The following is a 26,549-nucleotide window of genomic DNA, read 5'->3' as shown; positions in this document are numbered from 1 at the left end:
TCTTAGCTTCTCCAATAAAGTGTAATAGAACAGATAGACCCATAATTAAGAACCAACAACAATATATGGAGTTGCTGTCCACACTCTATCCTCACTCCTACTGGGTGCTAAAGATAAGATAGAAAGACAAGGAAGGCTACCAAATTAAATTTTTTTTAAAGGTAGGAAGTCTATATGTTATGTTATCACAATCATTTGTATTTGGATATTAATACAAATTGTTATACAGTGCTTACAATTTCAAAAACACTACTGTGAGGGAAACACTTTGAAAACTATTAAGCCCATATAAACATTCTCTATTATCATGAATATGCATGTGTGCTTAGTCAGTAGCTCATGTCTGACTCTTTGCAATCCATGGAGTGGAGCCCACCAGGCTCATCTGTCCATAGAAGAATACGTGAGTGGGTTGTCATTTCCTACTCCAGGGGATCTTCTGACTCAAGGATCAAACCCACATCTCCTGTATCTCCTGCATTGGCAGGTGAATTCTTTACGACTAAGTCACCTGAGAATCCCATTATATCAATGAATTAGAAAGGAACTTATCTACTGTGAGCATTATAATTTTATGTTATTAATATTTAGCAAGTATCTATGGCAAGAGTACTGTAGTGGGATGCCATTGCCTTCTCCGATTAATATTTAGCAAGTATCTATAGAGAATTATTGTGGCTCAGACGGTAAAAAAAAAAAATGTCTGCCTACAATGCAGGAGACCTGGGTTCAATCCCTGGGTCGGGAAGATATCCTAGAGAAGGAAATGGCAACCCACTCCAGTATTCTTGCCTGGAAAATCCCTTGGATGGAGAAGACTGGTAGGCTACAGTCCATGGGTCGTGAAGAGTCAGACAAGACTGAGCGACTTCACTATAGAGAATTATGGGCTTCCCTAGTGGTTCAGATAGTAAAGAATCCACCTGCAATGCAGGAGACCCAGGTTCTATACCTGATCAGGAAATCCCCTGGAGAAGGGCATGGCAACCCACTCCAGTATGCTTGCCTCGAAAATCTCATGAATGAAGTAGTCTGACCAGCTATAGTCCATGGGGGCGCAAAGAGCTGGACACAGTTGAGCAACTAGGCACACACACATAGAGAACTGTAGGTTCACTGATTGTCCTGGTTCTAAATAGCACTATAGGTGTTACTTAACTTCCAAAGTACATGTTGATGCAGAAATCATCTGTTTCCAATATGACAGGGATCAATTGTTTAAGGAATTAAAATTGTTTAAGCAAACTGACTTTGCTAGCATTATCTACAAAGGAAAGATAAAATTTTGCAGAGAAAAGATAAAGGTTAGTCATTGAAGTAAGTTTCCTTTTAATAGTTGAAGTGAAAGTGAAAAAGACATAACAAACCCCAGATGTTCACAGAGCAGCTATGGGAGGGTTAATTTTATTATGGATTTCATAGCACTGGGAAGTGTCAATTGATTAAGAGAGCTTGCAGTTCTGAGTGTTTTAGCCAGCCACCCATCTGCTTCACAGAAGTTTGTTAACACAGCTGGAAAAGATGGAGTTGCCAAAGCTTTCTTAAGCCTTTCAAGTCTCATTTTTTTTTTTCCAGTAAAAGAGCTAAAACAATTAGAATGCCTTCTCCAAGAAACTAAGGGAGAAAAAATAAAGTTTTTTTTTTTTTTCTCTATTCCTTTGCCATGACTGAATATTATCCATATTTGTAGCACTATTAAAATATAGATACAATTGTAGTTTCTAGCAATCCTAAATATATCTGTTAATTGCTTATGTTTTTTGAATGAATTATTTTATGATGTTCAAAGGTACGTCGTCCCAATTTAGCCAGAGGTCATAATCCCTACACAAAAGCTTTCTCTGTGATTGAATCTTCTCCAGTCTCAGTTTCCAAATCACATCTCTTGTACATTGATTCATGCTAAGCCCCTGGTAGTCCTAAAATGGTGATGATCAAGAAAATACATTCTGCCACGTCAAGTTAAAGGCTATATTCATTATCCTTTAAAATTCCAATTAAGAACTGCAATGCTCCTGAAACATGACTAAGAATGATGAAAAAAGAGCAAAGGGTGCTGACTGCCTGCCTAAAACTTCCCAGGTTGTTTTTAAAATAATTTGCTAAAAAAAAAAAAAATGGGCAGACAAGGGCCCTTGTCCTTAAAAGCCAAGAACAGTGCCATTCTATGTCTGTGTCTTATTTAATTATGTGTTTGTGCTTGCATTTTAACACAGCTATTGATTTATAGATGAAGAAACTGGAACTCAGAAAGTTCAAGTAAATTGGCAAAAGTCAAATGAGTGCCAGTCAATTCTAGAGGGTTGCAAAATCTATTTCCCAATATATCAACTTCTAGGTTGAAATGGAAGAGTTCCCTCTTAGAGGTTCTAAGGCCTTTTACATGGGATAAAGTGTATCAAACACAACTTCTGTCTTTTGAAGTTTCAGTAATAGTGAAATTGAAGTATGCTTGGGCTACCCTGGTGGCTCAGATGGTAAAGAATCCATCTGCAGTGCAGGAGACCTGGGTTCGATCCCTGGATCAGGAAGATCTCCTGGAGAAGGGAATGGCTAATCAGTCCAGTATTCTTACCTGGAGAAATATGCTTAAACTTTGTCTTTCAGTTTCTTCATAAGAAGAGTTAGACTTACTAACAACTGTGTCTTTGGTACTCAACTTCTTATTTTCATTTATTAAAAAAGAATTTATTAACAACCTGTTATGTGCCAGGCACTAAGTCCAACATTGAAATATCAGAGCTCAGTGCAACTGACATGACCTCTGCCCTCAACAGACAGAGTTAGAAAAGCAGTTCTCAAACTTCAGTGTCAATAAAAAATATGAGACCTATCACCTACTCAATAAAAAAGGTGAGACCAACCTCCCTCAACCATAATTCTGAAAGTCTGCGAGGATATCCAGAAGTCTACATTTTAATTGTCTTTCTGGTGATCTTTATGCAGAGAAATGCTGGGAAAGATATACTTTAAACAAATAACCAGATGACCAAGTATAATTATATATTATACATATAATTACATATGTACATTGGAGGAACAGAACAAGATAATATGCAAGAGAAGAAAAGAGACATGGAACTTAGAGCTGGGATCAGAACAGGGAGCTGATTTTCATCAGAGAGGGTTGGAATTAGCCAGATGGGGTGAAAATCAGAGAAATAATTCTGTTCTGTAAACAGAACAGCCAAGGGTGATAAGATTATTGCAGTTCTATAAAAATCTGAGTTGCTTCTTTGTAGATATAACTGCTCTCTCTTGACATATGCAAAGAAATTAAGTTTTACACAATGAAGAAGCTGCAGTTTCCACCAGTATTAGAATAATGAAGGATTAAGTTGTCCAACATCCATCACAGACTACGTCTGAGCCTGCTTACATCCTTGAATGAGGCTACAGCTCCAGAATCTGACTTTAGCTCTTCCTGAAAATTTTGGGCAATATCGAAAGGCAAGATCACTTACTGTAATCCACCAAGCTCAGTCCATTCTGATTCTTTTGATACATTGGGGAACGTCTCTGGTAACTACTTCCTGGAGAGGAGCTGGGCTGATCCTCCAGTTTCTATTGTGAAATGTCTGAGTTGCATCTGACTCTTTACAACCCCCTGGACTATAGCCCACCAGGCTCCTCTGTCCATGGAATTCTCCACGCAAGAATACTGGAGAGGGTTGCCATTCCCTTCTCCAGGAGATCTTCCTGATCCAGGGATCGAACCCGGGTCTCCCACATTGCAGGCAGATTCTTTACCATCTGAGCCACCAGGGAAGCTAAGAGGCCATAAACCAAGTGTTTAAGGACCCAGGTGTGGGGTGAGCTCTCAGACTCTCAAACAAGAAAGACTGTGTGGACCTCATGAATATGATCATTTAGTGCAGCCTGGCATGGCAGGGGGAGTTCTATGCTCTGTGGAAGACCCGTCTCTACAATATAATCAGTTTCTCTGAGGCTCCAGCCGGACTGTGTGACCACACAGTGGTGATGTTGTCAGAGGCTTCAGTTGGCTCACTATGCTTCTGGGCTCCACACACCCCTAATACAGAGTTCATTGTGTCATAACGGTACCGTTCTGCTGAAAGCATCATTTGTACGGTAAAGAACCGATAGGCCTTCATAGATAAGCCTCTTCAGTAGGCTCAGGACATATTTTGAATTTAGACACAAGGGAGAAACAGGTAACCAGATTAACTTTATAGTTCATTTAATTCTTTCTCACACCAAGGGGAAAAAATGCAAAAAAGAGGCAAATGCTTTATTTTTTCTTCATTGTTTCCCTTCCTTCTTTTAAGGCTTCACTGAAGGAAATACTCCTTAATACTAGAACACCTGTTATCTGCAGGGTGCTCTGCTGGCTCGTGGTGGTGGTGGTTTTGTCTGACTCTTGCAATCCCATGGACTGTACCCTGCCAGGCTCCTCTGTCCTCTCTCCATGGGATTTCCCAGGCAAGAATACTGAAGTGGGTTGCCATTTCCTTCTCCAAGGGATCTTCCCAACCCAGGAATTGAATCGAGTCTCCTGCATTGCAGGTGGTCTCCTTCCTGCATTGCAGGCAGATTCTTTACCAACTGAGCTACCAGGGAAGCCCATAAATGGAAATTTAGAGTCCAAGCCCAAGTTACCCTCATCATCTAGTTGGTGAAATATGTTTCAACAATTAATTGTTTTTAAATGAATTAAATTATTAATAGAACTTTCATATCTCAAACTCAAGAATTATTTATTTACTGTATGTCAAGCACTATTTACAATAGGAAATAGTGACTTATTATTTTAAGTCACTTATATTAGTCAAAACTGACCTATTTAATACTTGTGTAAGTTCTAAAAGTTCACACTGTAGATAACCTCTGTCTTTAAGAATAGGAAACAGAAAGGTCTAACAGGGAAAGAAAAATTGAGTACATATTGACACCCAGGAAGTTTGATTCTAGAGCCAGTGTTTGATCTACTTTGGTGTCCTACTGATCAAATACAAACAGAATATAGAGGAAGCACTGAGGAGGAAGTTATTCATGCTACTGGGCTCAGTGACAGCTTCAAAGAGTAGGTTCAGGTAGTCTGAGAATTGAGGCTGTAGTGAGGAACATAGAATGGTGATAACCAAGATTAGTAAATTACCCTTCCTGATTCTAAAAAACTTAGAGTGAGGGAGACAAACTTCAGAAAAAGGAAACTTCTATGTTATATAGGTTTTAGGCAGAAGATTCAATAGAAAGACATTTTCTCCCAGGATCTCCTTTAATTATGGAGAGAAATCTTTAAGCCCCCTCTTCCCCATCCACTCTCTTTACCCCTCATCCCTGCCTCCAAGTTTCCCCCTTAGTTTCTATCAAGCAGGGTTGTCCACATGGCATTCACCAAATGAGTCACTGATCTAATCAGATGGCCCATGATTGAATTAGAATGATCATGTTTCAGTTCAGCTCCTAAGCAAGTGATTCAACTCTGAGTGCCAAGGAGAATAGCTATGTGATCAATATTGGCTGTCTTCCAACAAGGAAGAAGACAGGGTGTAAATCTAATTGGTAACTAATGGTTCTGTCACACTGAAACTCTGATATGGGTCAAACAGTCTTATAAAGAGATGTGTGACCTACTGTAAAATGGAGGTGAATGCTGAAAATCACTGGGAAATTCCTACACATTCCTGAGAGTTTTGTTTATTATATAGTTCAGAGGATAAAAAGATGAAGGGAAGGGCATTGCTAAATGAAAGGGAAAATAATTATAAAAATGACATTTAAATAGATATGCTAGTGTTTAAATAGTGCTGATCTTGTGTCACACTTAAAACGTCATGTATGTGTGTGCATGTGTACATGGGAGGTCGCTTTAGGCATGTCCGACTCTTTGTGACCCTATGGATTATAGCTTGCTGGGCTCCTCTGTCCATGGGATTCTCCAGGCAAGACTATTGGAGTGGGTTCCCATGCCCTCCTCCAGGGGGTCTTCCTAACCCAGGGGTAGAACCGGTACTTCTAGTGTCTCCTGCTTTGCAGGTGGATTCTTCACCACTGAGCCCCTGGGAAAGCCCTTATATATGTATGAAAGTGAAAAGTGAAGTCACTCAGTCATGTCTGACTCTTTGTGACCCCATGGACTATAGCCTACCAGGCTCCTCAGTCCTTTGAATTTTCCGGGCAAGAGTACTGGAGTGGGTTGCCACTTCCTTCTCCAGGGGATCTGCCCAACCCAGGGATTGAACCTGGGTCTCCCGCATTGCAGGCAGATGCTTTACCATCTAAGGCACCAGGGAAGCCCTTATATATGTATACACACACATATATATTGTCATGTTTTTCAGTTGTATCATATAACATAATGGCAAACTATTCTGATGTAACTGCTACTTCTTGTGTGTAATGTGACTTTGGACAGCTGCTTAACCTCATTGTGCTTAGGCCTTGAAATGGGATAGCAATAATACCTACCTCAAAGGGATGGCATAGATGAACACATGTATATTTTGTGTGGATACTATTTATAATATATGTGTTATTTTAGTTCATCCATGCCATGCCTATGAGGTAGGTATTATTGCTATCCCATTTCAAGGCCTAAGCACAATGAGGTTAAGCAACTGTCCAAAGTCACATTACACACAAGAAGTAGCAGTTACATCAGAACAGTGTGCCATTATGCTACATGATACAACTGAGAAGCATGCCAATGCCTATTTTTAAACAATATATAAAAAGCAGATTCCAGTCATTTAATAAATAAATTTAAATTCATTCTATTTTAGTTGAATTACATTTGCATACTCTTACAAAGGTTGCTGAGCACATTTGCTAATTAAAGAAAAATATATTAAGATTTTGTCCAAAGTAAGGTTCAACACCAAGTCTAGACTGCTACATTTCAGAGCTTATTCCTTCCTTAATTGTTCTTTCAATTTTACCTAAGACCAAGATTCAACCCAAGAGAAAGGATTCTTTACTCCTATTTTGACTCTGAGAAGGGATGGAAGGCAGATGGGCAGGAATAGTTTTAGAATGTGGGAAATATTCTTAGTCTAAAGACACATCCATAACCTGATGTTCTTATGGGGGAGTTATATAAAAACAGATCTGTCCAGTTCTGTGCTCAATATGTCGCATTTCTGCAGTTCTTTAAGGTTTATTTTAGGCTCTAAGATAACGTCATTAACTGACCCAGTCACCTGTCCCCCCACAGTCAGTATTTGTAACTTAAATAGGTATTAAGAGAATGAGAACATTACACACGGACATTTTTTAGCTGATGCAAAAGTGAGTGCATGTTTAGTAAAACAAAAAATATGAGAGAATATGATCAAATGGTAATCATTTAAAAATTTCAGATTGTGTGATTATGAATGATTTTTCTTTTTCAGTGTTTTATATGTTGTCTATGTTAGTATATGTTGATACTAACAAAAGCTGCTGCTGCTGCTGCTGCTAAGTCGCTTCAGTCGTGTCTGACTCTGTGTGATCCCATAGACGGCAGCCCACCAGGCTCCCCAGTCCCTGGGATTCTCCAGGCAAGAACACTGGAGTGGGTTGCCATTTCCTTCTCCAATGCGTAAAAGTGAAAGGTGAAAGTGAAGTCGCTCAGTTGTGTCCGTCTCTTAGCGACCCCATGGACTACAGCCTACCAGGCTCCTCCATCCATGGGATTTTCCAGGCAAGAGTACTGCAGTTGTTTGCCATTGCCTTCTCTGACTAACAAAAGCAATTTGACATCTGTAGAAATAGCTATCAATTGGAGAGAATTTATAGGTGGCTCTTGCTGTGTGCTTACTATTTTTTCCAGGTGTTGTGCTTTAACTGTCTTATGTCATCTGAATGAATGGTGTTGACATGACCAGCTTCCCAGAGTCTTATCTTCTGTTAGTCAGTCAGTTCAGTCACTCAGTCATGTCTGACTTTTGGCAACTCCATGGACTGCAGCATGTCAGGCTTCCCTGTCCATCACCAGCACCCAGAGCCTGCTCAAACTCATGTCCATAGAGTCGGTGATGCCATCAAAACATCTCATCCTCTGTTGTCTCTTCTTCTCCTGCCTTCAATCTTTCCCAGCATCAAGGTCTTTTCAAATGAGTCAGTTCTTCACATCAGATGGCCAAAGTATGGGAGTTTCAGCTTCAGCATCAGTCCTTCCAATGAATATTCAGGAATGATTTCCTTTAGGATGGACTGGTTGGATCTCCTTGCAGTCCAAGGGATTTCAAGAGTCTTCTCCAACACCACAGTTTAAAAGCATCAATTCTTTGGCTCTTAGCTTTCTTTATCCAACTCTCACATCCATATGTGACTACTGGAAAAACCATAGCTTTGACTATACAGACATTTGTTGGCAAAGTAATGTCTCTGCTTTTTAATATGCTGACTAGGTTGGTCATCACTTTTCTTCCAAGGAGCAAGTATCTTTTAATTTCTTGGCTGCAGTCACCATCTACAGTTATTTTGGAGCCCAAGAGAATAAAGTCTGTCACTGTTTCCCCATCTATTTGCCATGAGGTGATGGGACTGGATGCCATGATCTTTGTTTTTTGCATGTTCAGTTTTAAGCCAGCTTTTTCACTATCCTCTTTCACCTTCATTTAGAGGCTCTTTAGTTCCTCTTTACTTTCTGCTGTAAGTGTGATGTTATCTGCATATCTGAAGTTATTGATGTTTCCTCAATATCAATAACCTTTGGTTAACATAAGCATACATAATGGCCTGCCTCAGGGAGATAATCTTACCCTGCCCACCTGTGAAGGACTGTGACATTCTTGAATTGTTTGTGTAGCAAATGGCAAGCACCAAGCGCCCCTATCTGCTGCTTACCAGCGAGGCCCAAAAATTTACATTTGTGGAGGCTGGAATCTCAGATAGATGTGACATCTTTGTTTGTTGATATGAGAGGAAGTGTTCCATTTCACACCACACATGAAATGATTTAAGCAAGTGGAACTAACACATCCCCCTACCTAAGACTTGCCATTCTAAGAGATGTTTGCAGGTCTTTTTGCTTTGTTTCCTCAGCTCCCACTCCACCCCATCTCTGATCCATAAAAGAACCTGGCAACCAGGCCCTGACAAGATGGTTGTTTTGAGGTGCTAGCCTGCCATCTTCTTAGTCAGCTGGCTCCTGAATAAAGTCCCTTCGTAGTCCCAACACCTCATCTCAGATTTATTGACTTAGCCTGCGGTGAGCAGCGTGAGCTTGGACTTGTTACAGAAGGTTGATATCAAACAACCAAAATATGTAGCATGTAATGTGCTAAAAATATTACCTTCTTATCTTTTCTAATTTCACCAACATTCTTGAAAGTTATTATCAACTGTAATACTACAGTTTGAGAAACTGAAACTCACATTGGCCAAATAATTTGTATAGATTCTGGTCCTTGGAAATTGGCAAAGTCAAGAGCCAAACTGAAGTATATCTGAATTCAAAGTCAAAGTTGTTCATAAATAAAACCCTAATATTTTTGGCCATATGTTCAGGGATTCAAGTGCTTTTCCTAGTCTCTTATTTGAATTCACTTCTTAAGCTAGCCTGAGTTAGTGTTAACTGAGTTCCACTATCTCTCGTTTTTGGAAAGCCCTGTCTTCTTTCCAGTGATTAAATATCTTCACATCATCTCTCCAAGCCCAACTCAAAGTATTTTCTTTTTGAAACCTTCCAGAGTATACCAGCTGATAGGATTCTTTCTTTTTTCCCCAAATCCTTTACTTAGATTTCTCCGTTAGTACTCACTGTAAAGCTGCCTTGTAATGCTATGGATCTGATGGATCACCAGCAGATAAGAAAAATAGAACCCAGATAGGGCAAATAAATTGGTTATGATAACATATCTAGTACAAAGTACAGATGGATTTTGAACCATTGCATGATCAGAAATCTTTTCATGATACAATTTTAATGGTAGAGGTACTCTGGTAACATTTTACCTAGTTATCTGATATGTAAAGGAGCCAAGTCATTGTTTGAATGAAAGTTATAGAAGAATAGGAAATTAGCACTCAGTGGGAGACTTTGAAAGGTTGTGACCAATAAAGTAACATGAAAGGAAACATGACTTATGTAGAATATATCTCAAACCAGGATACTTCTCATTTTCCAATCAAGAGATACTTGAAGCTCTGTCTCTGTTTGGCTGACAGTTTTTATGTCTTATTTTCTAAACACTGAGAATCACAGAGTCCTTATTAGTGAATATTTGAACTGGTCTCTCTCCAGTTTTCCTCATACCTTCTGTGATGAAGCGGCCATGATCGTAAGTGTAAGCTTCAGAATTTTTGAAAAGAGCAAATTCATTGCTGCATTTTTAATGAGCCAACCTTTGAAAACGGGAGACATCAGTTTCTTTCTTTCATATCCTACTTATCCTGCTTCAGATATATACAAGGCAAGTAGACATCATCTTAACATTCATTCAGTTCAACAGTGGAAAACCAACAATGTGGCATTTTAGAAACTAAGTTGTTCTTATTGCTCCACACAAGATCTGGGCATTAAAAATCTCTAAGTCCTGTCTCAAAGGCTCTTGTCAACATAGCAAAAAAGATTCTAAATCAATAAAGAACTTCAGGGAGCTTTTGGAAATACTCATTTAAAAGGTTCCATTTTTCAGAACAGATTTACTGCACCCTATTGATGGGAAAAAATGACTTTGTCCTTCTAAACATTTCCAGTTTGAAAAAGTGATTTTTAAATTAAGGACAGACGCAAAATAACAAGTTTCTTTCTCTTTTTTTTTTTCCTTCTTTGATTCTTGCTTTTATTCTCATTACAAAAACTATTGAAAATCTCATGAAAAAAACATCTGCTGTAAAAAGTAAGAAAAAGAAATATGTACATGCACATCTAAGGGAATTTTATATTCAGTATAGCATATAATAAATTCAGTTTTCAGTAAAAGGGAGATTTTTGGTTTCATGGATTAATCTCTGCTTCATGCCAGTTCTTCTAGGAATAAATTAACTGATAATAGTAATAAGAATAATGATCACAATTTCTATCTATGAAGTGTCTACTGGATTTCAGACATTGTATTATATACATGTGTCATTTATCTTAATTATAACATCTATCCGATAATGTAAGCATTGCCATTCCATTGTTCATATGAAGAAACACGAGGCTCAAAAAGATTAAGTAGCTTTTCGAAGATCACTTACTTTAAAAAACCATGACCACCAACAACAAAATGACAGATAGGATTTAAACCCAGCTCTTTGTAACTAATATCTCATGGTCCTAAGTCTCATGTACACTTTCTACCATGACTGTAAAGCACTGTATTAGATTATCATTGAGAATATATGCATGTATATAAAATATATAAAATAAATATAATTTATGTAATAATTTATTATAGATATTTCCTTACTCTCTAATATCGTGTAATGAATAGGCCAATGACTAATAACAGCAGATATCTAGAAAGAACGGGATGTATATATATCCTCCCAAGTGTTATGACAATTCAAAGAAGAGTAAACTCAATATAAGTTGAAAAAACCAAGATTTCATGGTTTTTCAAGGTTTCATGAAAAAAGTGAGGTTTAAACTGGCTTCTATTGGATGCGTATGTCCTGAATAGGAACAAAAGGGAGGTTGTTTGTTTGCTTGTGGCAAGGGGGCAGGAACTGGATAGAGCACGGCATCATGGAATCAAGAGTAAGAACTCTGGAGAAAGGAAGGGGGTGGTGAGTAAAGAGGTAATGCTGACACTCTATTTGTTCAGTAATAATAAAAGCTATTCACTGGAAGGACTGATGCCGAAGCTGAAACTCCAATACTTTGGCCACCTGATTCAAAGAACTGACTCACTGGAAAAGACCTTGATGCTGGGAAAGATTGAAGGCAGGAGGAGAAGGGGATGACAGAGGATGAGATGGTTGGATGGCATCACTGACTTGATGGACATGAATTTGAGCAAGTTCCGGGAGTTAGTGAAGGACAGGGAAGCCTGGTGTGCTGCAGTCCGTGGGGTCACAAAGAGTCTGACACAACGGAGAGACTGAACTGAACTGATCATTAGATGAGTGTCAAATGATGTGCTGATTGTCGTATATTCAATATAACATTCACATATTAAGTAAGTATTACTTATTTGCCTATCTTTATTTTGAAAAAATGGGGCATAGAGGAAAAGTATCTTGTTCAGGGTCACCATGCTGCTGCTGCTGCTAGGTCACATCAGTCATGTCCGACTCTTAGCGACCCCATGGACTGCAGCCTACCTGGCTCCTCCATCCATGGGATTTTCCAGGCAAGAGTACTGGAGTGGGGTGCCATTGCCTTCTCCGAAGTTACACCATAAAGCCATAATAAAGACAAAGTCTTTTGACTTATATACTTGGATTCTCACCACTCAATATTATTGTCTGTCAGGATATATAGTCTGGGATGTTGTGATGTTTACTCAGAGATGAAAAATTATCTCTAAGATTGAGTTTAGAGTGAGTATAATATACAGTAGAAAAGAAAAAAGATATCCTTTGTTTTGTCTATGCAGCAAACATTGTTGAGTGCCGTGAATGTCAGGGCAGTAGGCAGAAGTCCAAGAAAACAGAGGCAGGCTCCATGACCTCAAAGAAGTTCTAATCTATTGTGGTAGGTGAGATCTATAGTCTAATAATGAGCATACGAAGTATTAAATGATATATATCTTTGAAGAGGTAAAAATAGACAAAAGAAAAATAGAAGATATCTTTTTCAAGTAATGGAAGCCAATCAGAGAATTCATGGAAATGGTGGAGTCAAATATGCGTAGAATCCTTACAGGATACAGAGAATCAGCAATTGAGCCTCTGTTACACAGAGCTAAACCACTGTGAGGGCTTCCCTGGTGGTTCAGTAGTAAAGAACCTGCCTGCCAATGAAGGAGACATGGGTTTGATCCTTGGGTCAGGAAGATCCCCTGGAGAAGGAAATGGCAACCCACTCCAGTATTCTTGCCTGGAAAATCCCATGGACAGGTTACAGTCCATGGGATTGCAAAAGAGTCAGACTAAACAACAACAGCAAGCCAGTGCGAACTCAGAAATATGGAACAAAATTGACCATTCATGGTCTGATTTGACTAGTGCACAAATACATAGAAGGTTGTAATGGGAATGAAGATAGGAAAGTTGATGAGTTCAGGTTGTGGAGTCTTGATGTCAAAATAATAGTTCAGACTTTTCTTTGTAAACAATGGGGAGCCACTGAGGACTAATGAGTTCAGAATATAAACTTTACAAATGAAGAGATTTTTCTGTCTTTTCAATCCTTGCCTGCCATATATTTGCTCTTAATATTTGATGAAAGAATCAATGAACTGCCATCACATAGTCAAGGTTATGCTTTAGGAAGGCAGTAATGTATAAAATGAGTTATAAAAGGGAAAGGCTAGAGAAAAGGAAACCAGTTAGGAGGCTGTTGTGTTCAATCAGGAAAGAAAATGTGGGAATTACAGCTAGGTTTCTGGCAGTAGGAATAGAATTCCAGGGAAAGACATGAGAATCACCATTCATGAAGCATGGTCAACACATGTTGACTCACAGGATATTTGTAGAAAGGCAGAAAATGATTAGACATGGAACTCAAACTTTGAACCTAGTAAGAAAATAAGACACATATCAGAAATATCTGATTCAGAAGTTGGAGTTGATTTGTTCATATATTCAAAGAATGTTTTTGAAGGACTATTGTGTGCCAGAGAGAAGGAAATGGCAACCCACTCCACTATTCTTGCCTGGAGAATCCCATGGACAGGGAAGCCTGGTGGGCTACAGTCCATGGAGTCACAAAGAATCGAACATGACTGGGCAACTAACACACACACACATTGTGTGCCAGAAACTTTTCTAAGACACTTGATATACAGCAGACACAAAATGGACAAAACCCCTGCTCTCCATGAGTTTACATTCTATAACAGGTGGGAAGAGGGTAGAATATAAAACATAGATAATAACTGAACTATTTAGTATATTTAAGAGTTATGAAAAAGAGCATGATAAGGGGATTCTGGGTGACTGGAAGGAAATAGTCACTTTAGTCAAGGTAGTAGGCAATGGCACCCCACTCCAGTACTCTTGCCTGGAAAATCCCATGGACGGAGGAGCCTGGTAGGCTGCAGTCCATGGGGTTGCGAACAGTGGGACATGACTGAGCGACTTCCCTTTCACTTTTCACTTTCATGCATTGGAGAAGGAAATGGCAACCCACTCCAGTGTTCTTGCCTGGAGAATCCCGGGGACGGGGGAGCTTGGTGGGCTGCCGTCTGTGGGGTCGCACAGAGTCGGACACGACTGAAGTGACTTAGCAGTAGCAGCAGTAAGGGTTGGCATTAGGTGAAGGGGATGTTTGAGGAAAGAATTGGGAAGTAAAAAGTTTAGATATCTGAGATCTGGGAAAGAGAGACCCTAGAAATCATTTGCTTTAAGGTGATAAAAGATGGAATGTGAGAGGACAAGAAAAAAAAAACTCTCTTTTTTCTATCTGAAGACTGAGGGTAGCACTTTGGGGACCATCTACATTTAATGACAGCATAATCAGGATGTAACAAAGGGAAAAGCTTTAGACTCATTTAGAGATGAACATACTGTACTATTTTATCTGATTTAAAACATCTCCTTGCCTAGAAATTAAGCCCAGCTTAATTAAAAGTAATTAAAAAAAAAAAAAAAGCCCAGCTCTGTTAAAGTAATCCAGTTTCTCTGTAAGCCTAGAAGGAAGAGCTGGTTGTCATATGTGATGAGCCTTCTATGATCCTTTCAATTCTTATATAATAGAAAAGGCCAGAGGACAAAACTCCAGTTGTAAATATAATTTGAGATGAATTTTTCAGTTTTGCTCTATTATTTCTTCTATCTACCAGTACATCAATAATGGAAATTGGCACATAGAAGATTCTCTATGCATGTCAGGCGAAGAAAAATTAAGCTAACCAACGTTTGATTTGGGGGGTGGGGGTGAAGTGTTGATGATAAGGCTACGCGACTACTACTTAGCAGAACATACTTGACTGATGCTGTACAGGATTTGACTTAGGGACTCAATCCAGGGTGAACACCATCTGCCGATTCCAGAACTGGAATGAGCTTCGCACACTGAGCAGAGTCCTCAGAAGGTCATGGGGTTCAGTTCCCTTCCTCTAGGCATTTGAAATCTAAAACATCAAAGCTAGTGATCGCATATTCTCTTTCTTAGAGTAGATTCTAAAACATCTTATACATTTTAGACAATCTTTTATATTGAGCCAAGCCTCTCTTGATGAGACTGAAGTTTATTTTCGACTACTCTTCTTGTGTGTTCCAGTATGTAAGAGATTCTAACATTTACATAGGTTTTTTTTTTTTTTTTAACAAGCCTATCAGTTTGTTCTCCAAAGAAACCATCCTCTGCTTGTACATTGCAGTTCATGAAATGCTGCACTTTCAGGACAGGTTTGCTTACAGTAGAAAATCTTTAAGTTGTAAAGATTTTCAAGAATTCTATAGCTAGATGTAAATACTTCAGATTTAATACCTTAGAAACTTTCCCCCTTGATTCTTTCGCAGGTGAGCCAAAGAGAGCAGTAGAATCTGGGTTCTATATAAAATGAAGAAGGGGGTGGGGGGAGGGGAAAAACTGCCCCTGATGTTTTTTTTTTTTTAAACTGAGATTTAAAAGGTTTCACCAAATGTTTTCTCTGTGCAGATAAGGGAGCCAAAGGCTATGACAGCAGCTTGTCTGGATTAGAAGGTTGATTGTTTGCACTCTTGTTTAGTTTCGTTCCTTAATGTGGACCAGGATGTCAGGGGTCTTCTGTGAGAGCAGCTGAGGAGAGCAGAGACACAGGGTGGGGTCTAGGGAAGACTGATGTGAGGTATGTGTGGGGGCAGAGGGGGGAGGGGGAGGGAAACAGAGATCAAAGAATCATCCAGAGCTCCTCAGCCTTCCACAGCAAAAAAGCCTTTGGCAACTCTTTGATGTCCAATTTGCCCTCTGCCCCCAGTCAGAAGTGTGTCGAGGGACCTGAGTGAGAACGGATTCAGCAGGGCCATTTTATAGGTCTGTGAGGCAGACAGCATCTTTCCCGTACCTTCTAAAAGAGACAGGCAGAAAAAAAAATTGCTATAATTCCTAACCTACAGGAGCTTACACTCTAGTTCAACAGACAAAACCTTGAGTATCTTGACCAGTCAACTTCACAAACAACGGAAACTTTTGATTGTGTCGTGGTTGTGATTTTTACTCTTAACATGATAGTTTGATAAATCTGTTCTTCTCAGGAATAAAAAGCACCTGAACACAATGTGTCCTTTTGTCTGGTAGGGTGTCTTTCCTCAGTCACGTCACTTTATTGACTCTCTTTTTCCTCCCTCTAATCTATTTCTGGTGTTTTATATTTTGTATTCAAAGCAGGTGTGTTTTACACAATGTTATGGCCATCTATGGATATCTGTTTTTGTTTTTTTTTTCCTTTCAGCTAACAGAAAAATTTTCTTATCTGCCCCCCTGGACAACATAGGCTTTGGTAACTTTTCAGAGTTTTTTTTTTTTTTTTTTAATAGAAGGATAATTGCTTTCACAGAATTTTGTTGTTTTCTGTCAAACATCAACATGAGTCAGCCATAGGTGGACATATGTCTCCTCCTCTTTCACCTCCCTCCCATCTCCTCCCCATCCCACCCCTCTAGGTTGATACAGAGCCCCTGTTTGAGTTCCCTGAGACATACAGCAAATTCCCATTGGCTATCCCTTTGACACATGGTAACGTAAGTTTCCATGTTACTCTTTTCATACATCTCACCCTCTCTTCCTCTCTCTGCATGTCCATAAGTCTGTTCTCTATGTCTGTTTCTCCACTGCTTTTCAGAGTTCTTGAAAGGAGTATTGTGAGTAAATATGGAACTGATATCTTAAAAATGACAGCTCTGGTAGCTGCTGATTAAAAGTCGAACTATTAATGCTCTGTTTCCTAAAGTGAAACTGTAATCTTGAAGAGGTGTAGATATGCAAATTAAATGACTAATGTGTAGTTTTCTTTAAATCTATGTCCTTTTTCCTTGAAGTTAACTTTGCGTTACATCTACACACAAATGACCCTACAGAGATGTTGAAAATAAACTCCCTCACTCCACCCAGGTCTGCCAGCCTGTGTATCTTTGTTCTGGTTGCTTAGATTTCACACCTAGTTAATTCTTTCACCTACTAGGACTAAAAGCAGTCTCTTTTCATCATAACTAGTCAGTAGGGAAAGCAAAGATTTGCATGGAAAAATCATCCAAAACTACTAATAGCTTTAGAAGGTTGCAGAAATCACCTTATGTGACCTGCTTGGAATGGCATGGTTGTTCAGCTAGAACCATGGTAGCAATGCATGTTACAGGTCTTCAAGAAAACGCTGTTGTTTGCCAGAACAAAATGCAGCTATATTCTTCTCAGTTAAATTATATTAAATATCAGGACAATAAGCAACATTTTGCAATCCACCCTTTTCCAAAATATTCCTACCGTTTCCTTCATCCTTTCCTGGATCTTTAAGGGCAAGGAGCTTAATAGAAGGCAAAGTGAAAGTGAAAGTCACTCAGTCGTGTCTGACTTTTTGCAACCCAATGGACTATACAGTCCATGGAGTTTTCTAGGCCAGAATACTGAAGTGGCTAGCCTTTTTTCCCAACCCAGGGATCAAACCCAGGTCTCCCACACTGCAAGCAGATTCTTTACCAGCTGAGCCACAGCAGAAGCCCTAATATAAGAAAAAGGTCACATAAAGGAAGGCTTCCCAGGTGGCTCAGTGGTAAAGAACGCTCCTGTATTGGCCACAGAAAACACAGATTCAATCCCTGGGTCAGGAAGATCCCTTGCAGGAGGAAATGGCAACCCACCTCAGTATTCTTGCCTGGAGAATTCCAAGCGGGCCACCATCCATAGGGTCCAAAGGGTTGGACTCAGTGGCACCCCACTCCAGCACTCTTGCCTGGAAAATCCCATGGATGGAGGAGCCTGGTGGGCCACAGTCCATGGGGTCGCCAAGAGTCGGACAAGACTCAGCGACCTCACTTTCACTTTTCACTTTCATGCATTGGAGAAGGAAATGGCAACCCACTCCAGTGTTCTTGCCTGGAGAATCCCAGGGACCAGGGAGCCTGGTGGGCTGCCGTCTATGGGGTAGTACAGAGTCGGACACGACTGAAGCGACTTAGCAGCAGCAGCAGCAGAACACACGTATAAAAACACTGGTTAACTTTATCTTGGTATATTGTGTCTCTACACTAGAAAATTCTGTATAATTAAAGCAGCTTCAATTTTGAAAGACAGTTTGAGCCAATTGTTGAAATGTATTTTGAAAGCAATAAAAAAAAATTGATGATTCTAATATTCTACCAGTTTTCAGGCTTCAAAGGAAAATGCCTGTTTGTGAGGAGTGTCCACAGTGAGCCATGTTTTCAACTTGCCTCCTTAGCACAGTAGGCAGTGCATCAGTCTCATAATCTGAAGGTCCTGAGTTCAAACCTCAGAGGGGGCAGTTGTGTTTTGCCTTCATCACTTCCTAAGAGAATTTTCAGAGTAATTTTTTTTTAGCTATTTTACGTTCCTCTTAGTAACTTTACTTGTTTTGACAAATATTAGTTAATAATATTGAAAATGAAAGTGAAGAGGTGGCCAATATCAAAGGAGAAGCCAACTGAATGTTGCAATTATAATATCACTAGATTTCAAAATTTATGTCATACATTTCATTAAAGACATCATCTCATAAAGGAAATGCTCCATGGATTGAAATTATAAAATATTAATTGAACATGTAACTAAATATCTTTTATAGGAGAAACTGGTTGTAAAGCAAGATAAATATACTTAAAAAAAAATATCTTTGTAAGACAACCCTGTGGAGGGAGTGCACTCCTTTGATACCAGGAAGGGTACTAGTGGTTTAGAAACGTGTGTGTGGGTATTTTAAGGGGATGTTTTTGAACCTTAAGGAACACATACTGACCAAGAAGAAATCTGTGTGTACGTGTGTATCTGTATGGGTGTTTGAGAGAGTGGGAAAGCAGGCAGAGACCTGGTAGGGTTCAATGTGTGTTCAATTGCAAACACAGATACTGGGCCAAGTGGCCAATATGCTTAAATATGCATTAGGATTAGCATAAGCAATCATTCTCAGGCTTTTAAGAAATGGAGCTGTCTTTAAAAAGGAACGTTGGGCAATCAGTAAAAATAATCAAAGGAATGTGCAAAGGCTTCCTCTCTATCCCAACTCTTTCACCCAATCATCGGGCTTTCTTTTTGCCCCAGTTACTCTGGTTTGAAGAGATGCAGAATAGGTTGAAGAGAAATGGAGTGTTCTGGAAAAATGTGAATGGAGTCTGAGGATTAGGAGGTGGAATTAATTAATCATATTTTTTTTTTTTCTTTAAAAAAGTGATTGAGTTGAAGGTCCATCTTAGTAGTGGTCATAGTTTGGGATATTTCTAAAAAGCCCTTGTATGATGATAGTGAATTTAATTAGCCTCCAATTTAAATAAATTTTAAAAAATTAAAAATAAATAAATGAATAAATGAAAGAAAATTGAGTGTGTAAACATTTTATGTCAAGGAAGATCTAGGCACCAAGACAATAATATTCAAAACAATGGAACAGAGAAAACAATCCTAGTAGAAGACCCTAAAATTGCCCCTTGTATTTCCTGGGAAAAATATCATGTGGGCGGGACTTGGAAAGCCAGCAGAGAACAGATGCATCAAAGTCTGGGTTACATTACACTAATCTTTTAAGAGTATTTTATCTAATCTCTTTCTGGCTATTGCTAAGTGCCAGAGATATGATTGCCACTATATAAATATCAGAGATTATCTAAACTCCTCAGGAGAAATCCATCTAATAGACATCAAAACCAGTCAAGGCATTGTGGGTCCTCAGTCTTTCCTTGGCAGAAACAAAGATGAAGGCAAATCCAATCTGTCCTTCACAAAGGACCAACTTCTACATACTTTCATATTACTTTGACTTCCTGCATCTATAATAGCATTTTTGAATGTAGATCCTCTAAAAGCAAAGAACAGTAGAGAGTGTTTATCAACTCCTGAGGTAAAGAGGCATGCAAATTAACCATAATCTATAGGCCTAGTCGCACATCTGACTCTGTGACTTCATGGACTGTAGCCCACCAGGGTCTTCTGTCCATGGGATTTCCCAGGCAAGAATGCTGTATTGGGTTGCCATTTCCTTCTCCAGGGGATCTTCCTGACCCAGAGATTGAACCTGTGTCTCCTGCATTGGCAGGCGGATTCTTTACCTCTGAGTCACCTGAGAAGACCTTAATCACAAGACAAAGAAAATATAAAAGTCAAGATGTGAAGCAGAGAAGTCACAGTGCCCTGCATTCCAAAATGTTCTGTCTTAAGGCAGTAGACTAACAACATGTTTAAGCACATTGTAGGCTCTGGAGTTCAACACAGGTTTGAAGATCATTGCTGCCGTGTGATAGCAGTAAGTTCCATCCTAAGGTATTAGTAACTTTGAGTCTCTGAGTTTCCTTAATCTATAAAATATAAAAAATACGAATCTCTCAGGGCTGTTGTGAAAACTGGAGAAGGCCACTTATATAAAATACTTGGCAAGGTCCCTGACACCCAGTAAACACTCAATAAAGAGCAGATGTTTTGTTCTCATTACTTGTGACCAGTAAGACAAATAAAAGACTGAGGAAAAGTGAAGAAAATGGACCTTTTGTCAAAGAAAGGAACACTGTCTTGCACTTCCAAGGAAAACCTAGGGGGCGAAAGTGCTGAATCAGACATGTTACAGGAATAAAGGGGCAGATTTATTTTTAGACCCTTTCTTTACCACTCTGACTCCCAGCTTTCTGTTCATCAGCAGGTGGAGACAAATGAATCTGCTTTGATACAATACTTATGATAAAGATATTAAGTCTCTCCTGAAATTTGCTTATATTTGCACCATGACTGCTCTTCCACTAACCCACTATGGATGTTTCATTAGCACCTTGCTGGATGTGTGCATTTGTCTTTCCTTTCCCACACAGTTACCAAATGGCAGGGAGCAAGGGTTTTTTTTTGTTGTTGTTGTTGTTTTTGAGTATAATTGCTCTGCAATATTGTGTTACTTTCTGCTGTACAACAGAATGAATTAGCTATATATATACATATATCCCTTCCTTCTTGAGCCTCCCTCCCACCACCACCCCCCATCACACCCCCGTAGGTCATCACTTTATTGTTGGTGTTGTTTAGTCGCTACGTCGTGTCTAACTCTTTGTGACCCCATGGACTGTAGCCTGCCCAGGCTCCTCTGTCCATGGGATTTTCCAAGCAAGAATACTGGAATGGGTTGCCATTTCCTTCTCCAGGGGATCTTCTTGACCTAGGGATTGAACCTGAGTCTCCTGTGTCTCCTGCACTGGCACATGGATTCTTTACTGCTGAGCCGCCAGGGAAGCCCAAGGTCATTACTTCTTGTTGTTCTTCTTTCAGTCGCTAAGTCATGTCCAACTCTTTGCAACCCTGTGGACTGCAGCACGCCAGGCTTCTCTGTCCTTCACTAAGGTCATCATTGTGTTTGTTACTCAGTTGTGTCCAACTCTTTGTGACACCGTGGACTGTAGCCTGCCAGCCTCCTCTCTCCATGGGATTTCCCAGGCAAGAATACTGGAGTAGGTTACCATTTATGTCTAAAATAGATAGCTAGAGGGAAGCTGCTATATAGCACAGGGAGCTCAACTGCATGCTTGTAGATGACCTAGAAGGTAGGGTTCTTTGACACATTTGTTCAGTACAGACTCAGTCAAAGATCCTTACTGAACTGCAAAACCTTAGCTCCCTGCCTGAGTCCTTCACACTTTCGTTTCTCTGCTTAGTCCCCCTCTCCCCTTTCTTACTCGCATTTCTTTTAAGTAAGGAGAGTAAAGCCTCACTCAACTTTATCGACTTTTCTCCTCCTATGGTTTTCTGGTACAGAGGAAAAAAACATCAAAAGCAAAGCATATTTATGTGCAAGAGCCCAAATTGGCCCAAATTGATCCCCTAGTTTTCTGCATGCTTGCCTATTGTATTCAGGAAACAACAAACCAAGTTCCTGTTTGAAAAGAGTATCATTAGACACTTGTCAGTATTTTCTGAAAAACAATTTCCTAGGAGTGAGGTGCTTGATTAAATGGTATGCACACTTGTGGTTTAAAAGAATATTGTCATTGTTGTTCAGTCACTAAGTTGTGTCCGACTCTTTGCAACCCCAGGAACTGCAGCATGCCAGGCTTCCCTGTCCTTCACTTTCTCCCTGCATTTGCTCAAACTCATGTCCATTGAGTCAGTGATGCCATCCACCCATCTTATCCTCTGTTGCCCCCTTCTCCTCTTGCCCTCAATCTTTCCCAGCATTAAAAGAATATAGCAAGATTTACTTTCCAAAACTTCTAGAAGTTTTTAGACTCATCATTGCTCTTGAGTGTGTGCATGTTGTTTTCCTAGCAGTGTCTTGGGCATTGGGTGTTAACGTGATCTTACATTTTATCAATCTAGAGGGCCAAAAGTTTTATTTTATTGTTGCCTTTTCCCCCATTCTCTTGAATATCAATTTTCCTTGTGCTAAACATTATTCATAGGAATTTGAAGAACTACTTATATCTTAAGAGTATTCGTCACTTTTTTTGTGTATGTGTAGCAAATGATTTTCCCAGTTGGTCATTGTCCTTTTAAATTAAGTTGCCTTTTTCCATCAAAGAATTTTTAGTTTATTTCATTATTTTATAATGTTATCTGATATTTTATTTTTCCATTATATCTTTTTGTTCCCATCTTCCTTACTAAGCTTTCCTTTACCCCTAAAGACATATATACTCATAAGTTAATTTTTCTCTTTTAATACATTATTTTTCTGGTGGGAACTATTGTCTTAAATTTATATTCGTCTGTGGGCACACAATTGGGGTTACATTTATTTTCTTCTAATAAATAACAATTACCTCAATACCAGTTGCTGGTAAATGCATAATTTCCCCACTGACTTGTAGACTAGTTGTTCCATTTATTGAATTCAGTTCCTTGAATTAAGTGTCTATGCCTAAGCAAGTGCTTTATTATTTTGAATATAGTTAGCTTTATACTGTTTCAATAAATAATAAATTACTTCACCATATTAACATTATTGTGTTTTAAGACTTTTAAGCAATTTTTGTATATTTTTCTTTTACATGGACTTCAGAATCAGTTTAATAAATTCTAAAAATTACTGCAGCATTTTTTAATTTTAAGAAGCTGGAAACAATAAAGCAATGTCTGTAAGTAGGAAAATAGTTGAAATATTCAGTGCTGCCAAATTATGGAATAAATTTAGATCATCCAAATTAGGGAATATGCTGTAGCTCTCAGAAAGAATGAGGTAGTGCAAGTATATACAGAAGTAAAGACATATATATATATATATATATATGCAGAAAAGGTGTCAAGTATAATAAAATCATTTAAATTTATATGAAATTAAATTATATTAAAAATTATATGAAATTATAAAATAAAATTTTCAATGCAAATGTGTATTTGTAAGAAAAACAAATCAACAATCCCTGCCTGTTATTTAGTCTCTAAGTCATATCCAACTCTTTTGACCCCATGGATTGTAGCCACCAAGCTCCTCTGTCCATGGGATTTCCTGGGCAAGAATACTAGAGTGGGTTGCCATTTCCTTCTCCAGGAGATCTTCTCCACCCAGGGATCCAGCCTATGTCTTCTGCTTGGCAGGCATCTCCTGCATTGGCAGGCAGATTCCTTACCACTGAGCCACCAACAGGTGCATATGTATTTGAATAAGCAAATAAAAATATGGAATGATACAATATTTTTGGTAATAGCTTTCAGAGATGTGGGCTTATTTCTGTGTGAACTAATAATATTATTATAGATACTTGAAAATGAAAGTGAAAGTCGCTCAGTCGTGTTCGACTCTTTGCGACCCCATGGAATATACAGTCCGTGGAATTCTCCAGGCCAGAATATTGGAGTGGGTAGCCTTTCCCTTCTCCAGGGGATCTTCCCAACCCAGGTTTCCTGCATTGTGGGTGGCTTCTTTACAGCTGAGCCACAAGGGAAGCCCAAGAATACTGGAGTAGGTAGCCTATCCCTTCTCCAGGATCTTCCTGACCCAGGAATCGAACTAGGGTCTCTGGAGTCTCCTGCATTGCAGGCGGATTCTTTACCAACTGAGCTATCAGGGATGCCCTTGGATGCTTGAGATTCCCTTATTCATGTATTACTTCTATAATTTAAAATTTTAAATATCTGAAATTAAAAGAAAAGTAGTATTCTTGCCACATACAAGAAAACAAACAAGAAAAAAAGAGTTAAACCTCCATTGACCCTTTTCTATTGTTAAACGTTGCAGAATATGTATTAGGTAGCCTCTCTTCAAGAGGTAATTTGTCTCTGTAAGTTGTCTGTGTAAGTTGTCTCTATAAGTTGTAAGTTGTCTATGATAGCATGCAATCCACTCTATTTTTCTCTTAATTTATGCACAAATCTCAAATACCATATAAATCCAGAGCAAAGTATCTTCAGATATCTTATAGACCAAGTTTACTGATGTAAGTGTGCCTGTTCAGTCACTTCAGTCATGTCCGACTCTTTGTGACCCCATGGCCTATAGCCCACCAGGCTCCTCTGTCTATGGGATTCTCCAGGCAAGAATACTGGAGTGGGTTGCCATTCCCTTCCCCAGGGGATCTTTCTGACCAGGGATCGAACTCATGTCCCCTGCATCTCCGACATTGGCACACAGATTCTTACAGCTCCTGCATTGGCAGGTGGGTTCTTTACCACTAGCGCCACCTGGGTAGACCTTCCTGATGAAGCTACCTATGTGAAATCATCTTCCTGATGGAACCACCTATAGTCAGTATTACTATCAAGTAATCAATAGTCCGAATGAAGCCCACAAGTGGCTTTTTTCCCCTGAAGGAAAACTTTATAAAATTTAGAATAATGGACACTATATTTAGAAATCATGGTATTTTTCTTATTACTCTTGAAAAATCAGAATATCTGAGGAAATTGGATTTATTTTTTTTGCACAGTAACTAATGGTCATACAAGAGGATTCTCTGGAAATCACAAATTTTATCTGCTAGTGAAATCTAGCAATTAAACTTACCTCTTCCCCCTTCGTTGTTAACAGCTGAAAAATCAATTATATCTTGTGATTGGATTCACCATAAATAAATGACCTTTGGTCTTTATAAACAACAGGCTCCAATTCTAAAAAGTACAATCATGACTCCAAGCTAAGAAACTGAAAGTTATCAGTGAGGTAAGCGCTAAGTCCCCCATGTTGCCAAACATGACCCTCTTAGAAATTTCTGTTCTTGGATGTAAACCAGGGGTCATAGGCTTATTTATCAAGAAGAAGGCCATATCAGCAAGACCTGACCTTGTAGACCACACAAGGGTGTAACTCAGACTTTACTGAAATGGGTAGGTAGTATGCCTCTTTAACAAGTGTCCTTTTAGCTAAAAGTAATACAGTGCCTGTTGGTTAAGAGCTAGGGGAACATATACTTTTAATTTGGGCAAACATACATGGAACATATATGTGGCGAGCTAGGGAAGGATGCATGAAATTGGAGCTCCTGGTTACACTAACTACCAAGACAAAGCACTCACTCCTCTCAGGACAGACCTTTCCCTCCCTAACTCATTTTGACTGTGACATAGGAACTCAGAACCTAGCTCCCCCTCCTGTCTCAGTTTCTTAGCCACTTGCCCTGGAGTCACTTAGGAGGTATCTGCTCAAGGTTCCTTTGTGGGGGAATGTCCAATCCCCTTGACTGCTCATGGTGTCCAATCAAGTTTTCTTTGAGGGCGTTGGTCACTGTCCAAACTCAGCCATCACTCCAGTCCAACTCAGGAAATATTTATACTCATTCATTCATTTATTCATCATCATTCAGAATAGCCTAGAGCTTAAAAAGTCTGGGTCCTGGATACTGACAACTCTGCAGTTGAATCTTGGTTGTATAATTTTACACAAGTTTTAAACGTCTTTGAACTTCCTCTTACTCATCTGCAAAGATATCATGAAGCCACCGATTCCCAGGATTAAGTGGGATAATCACTGTAAAAAACTGTGTCTGTCACTTAATAAGCACTTATCCAAAGGGGTTGGAATAGGCAAATACTGAGGCCAAGACTTAATTCTCAAGACAATTCAAAAAGGAGGTCTGTAGTTCAATTGGAGATCCATGTAGGTACACACTGATAAGGTTTTATCACCAAATAACTTTGAGAATATTAAAGTATGCCAAATTAGATACACTTCTCTCCTCAAAACTGCTCTGAATATTTAATAAACTAATATGCAGTTACTTTCTAAGGGTAGGTAGTAGGAAGCATCTCCTCAATTTTCTTTTCATCCAAGGAATAATTTTACAAAGGAACATTTTGAAGAATTATTATTCCTATGAAAAATAGTTTGGTAAATAATTATCTGCTGGATATGACATTTTTCTATAGTTTGATGAAGAAAAAAAAAAAATCCAGGCTAGGGCTAGAGTTTTAGTTTCCCAAAACTCATTTATAATTTGCTTTGGGTAATTTAGCATTT

The 26,549-nt window shown here is 39.1% G+C and overlaps 1 non-coding gene across 1 annotated transcript; it reads left to right on the top strand.

Annotated features, from left to right (window-relative positions):
• Positions 1-18,388: 18,388 nt before the first annotated feature.
• Positions 18,389-18,461, top strand: TRNAM-CAU (transfer RNA methionine (anticodon CAU)). The gene has a single exon. It is a non-coding gene; the product is annotated as a tRNA-Met (tRNA).
• The last annotated feature ends 8,088 nt before the right edge of the window (positions 18,462-26,549 follow it).

Source organism: Bos javanicus, chromosome 14, assembly GCF_032452875.1.
Source record: "Bos javanicus breed banteng chromosome 14, ARS-OSU_banteng_1.0, whole genome shotgun sequence".
NCBI classification, from domain to species: domain Eukaryota; kingdom Metazoa; phylum Chordata; class Mammalia; order Artiodactyla; family Bovidae; genus Bos; species Bos javanicus.
This window is presented reverse-complemented; position numbering and strand designations above follow the sequence as displayed.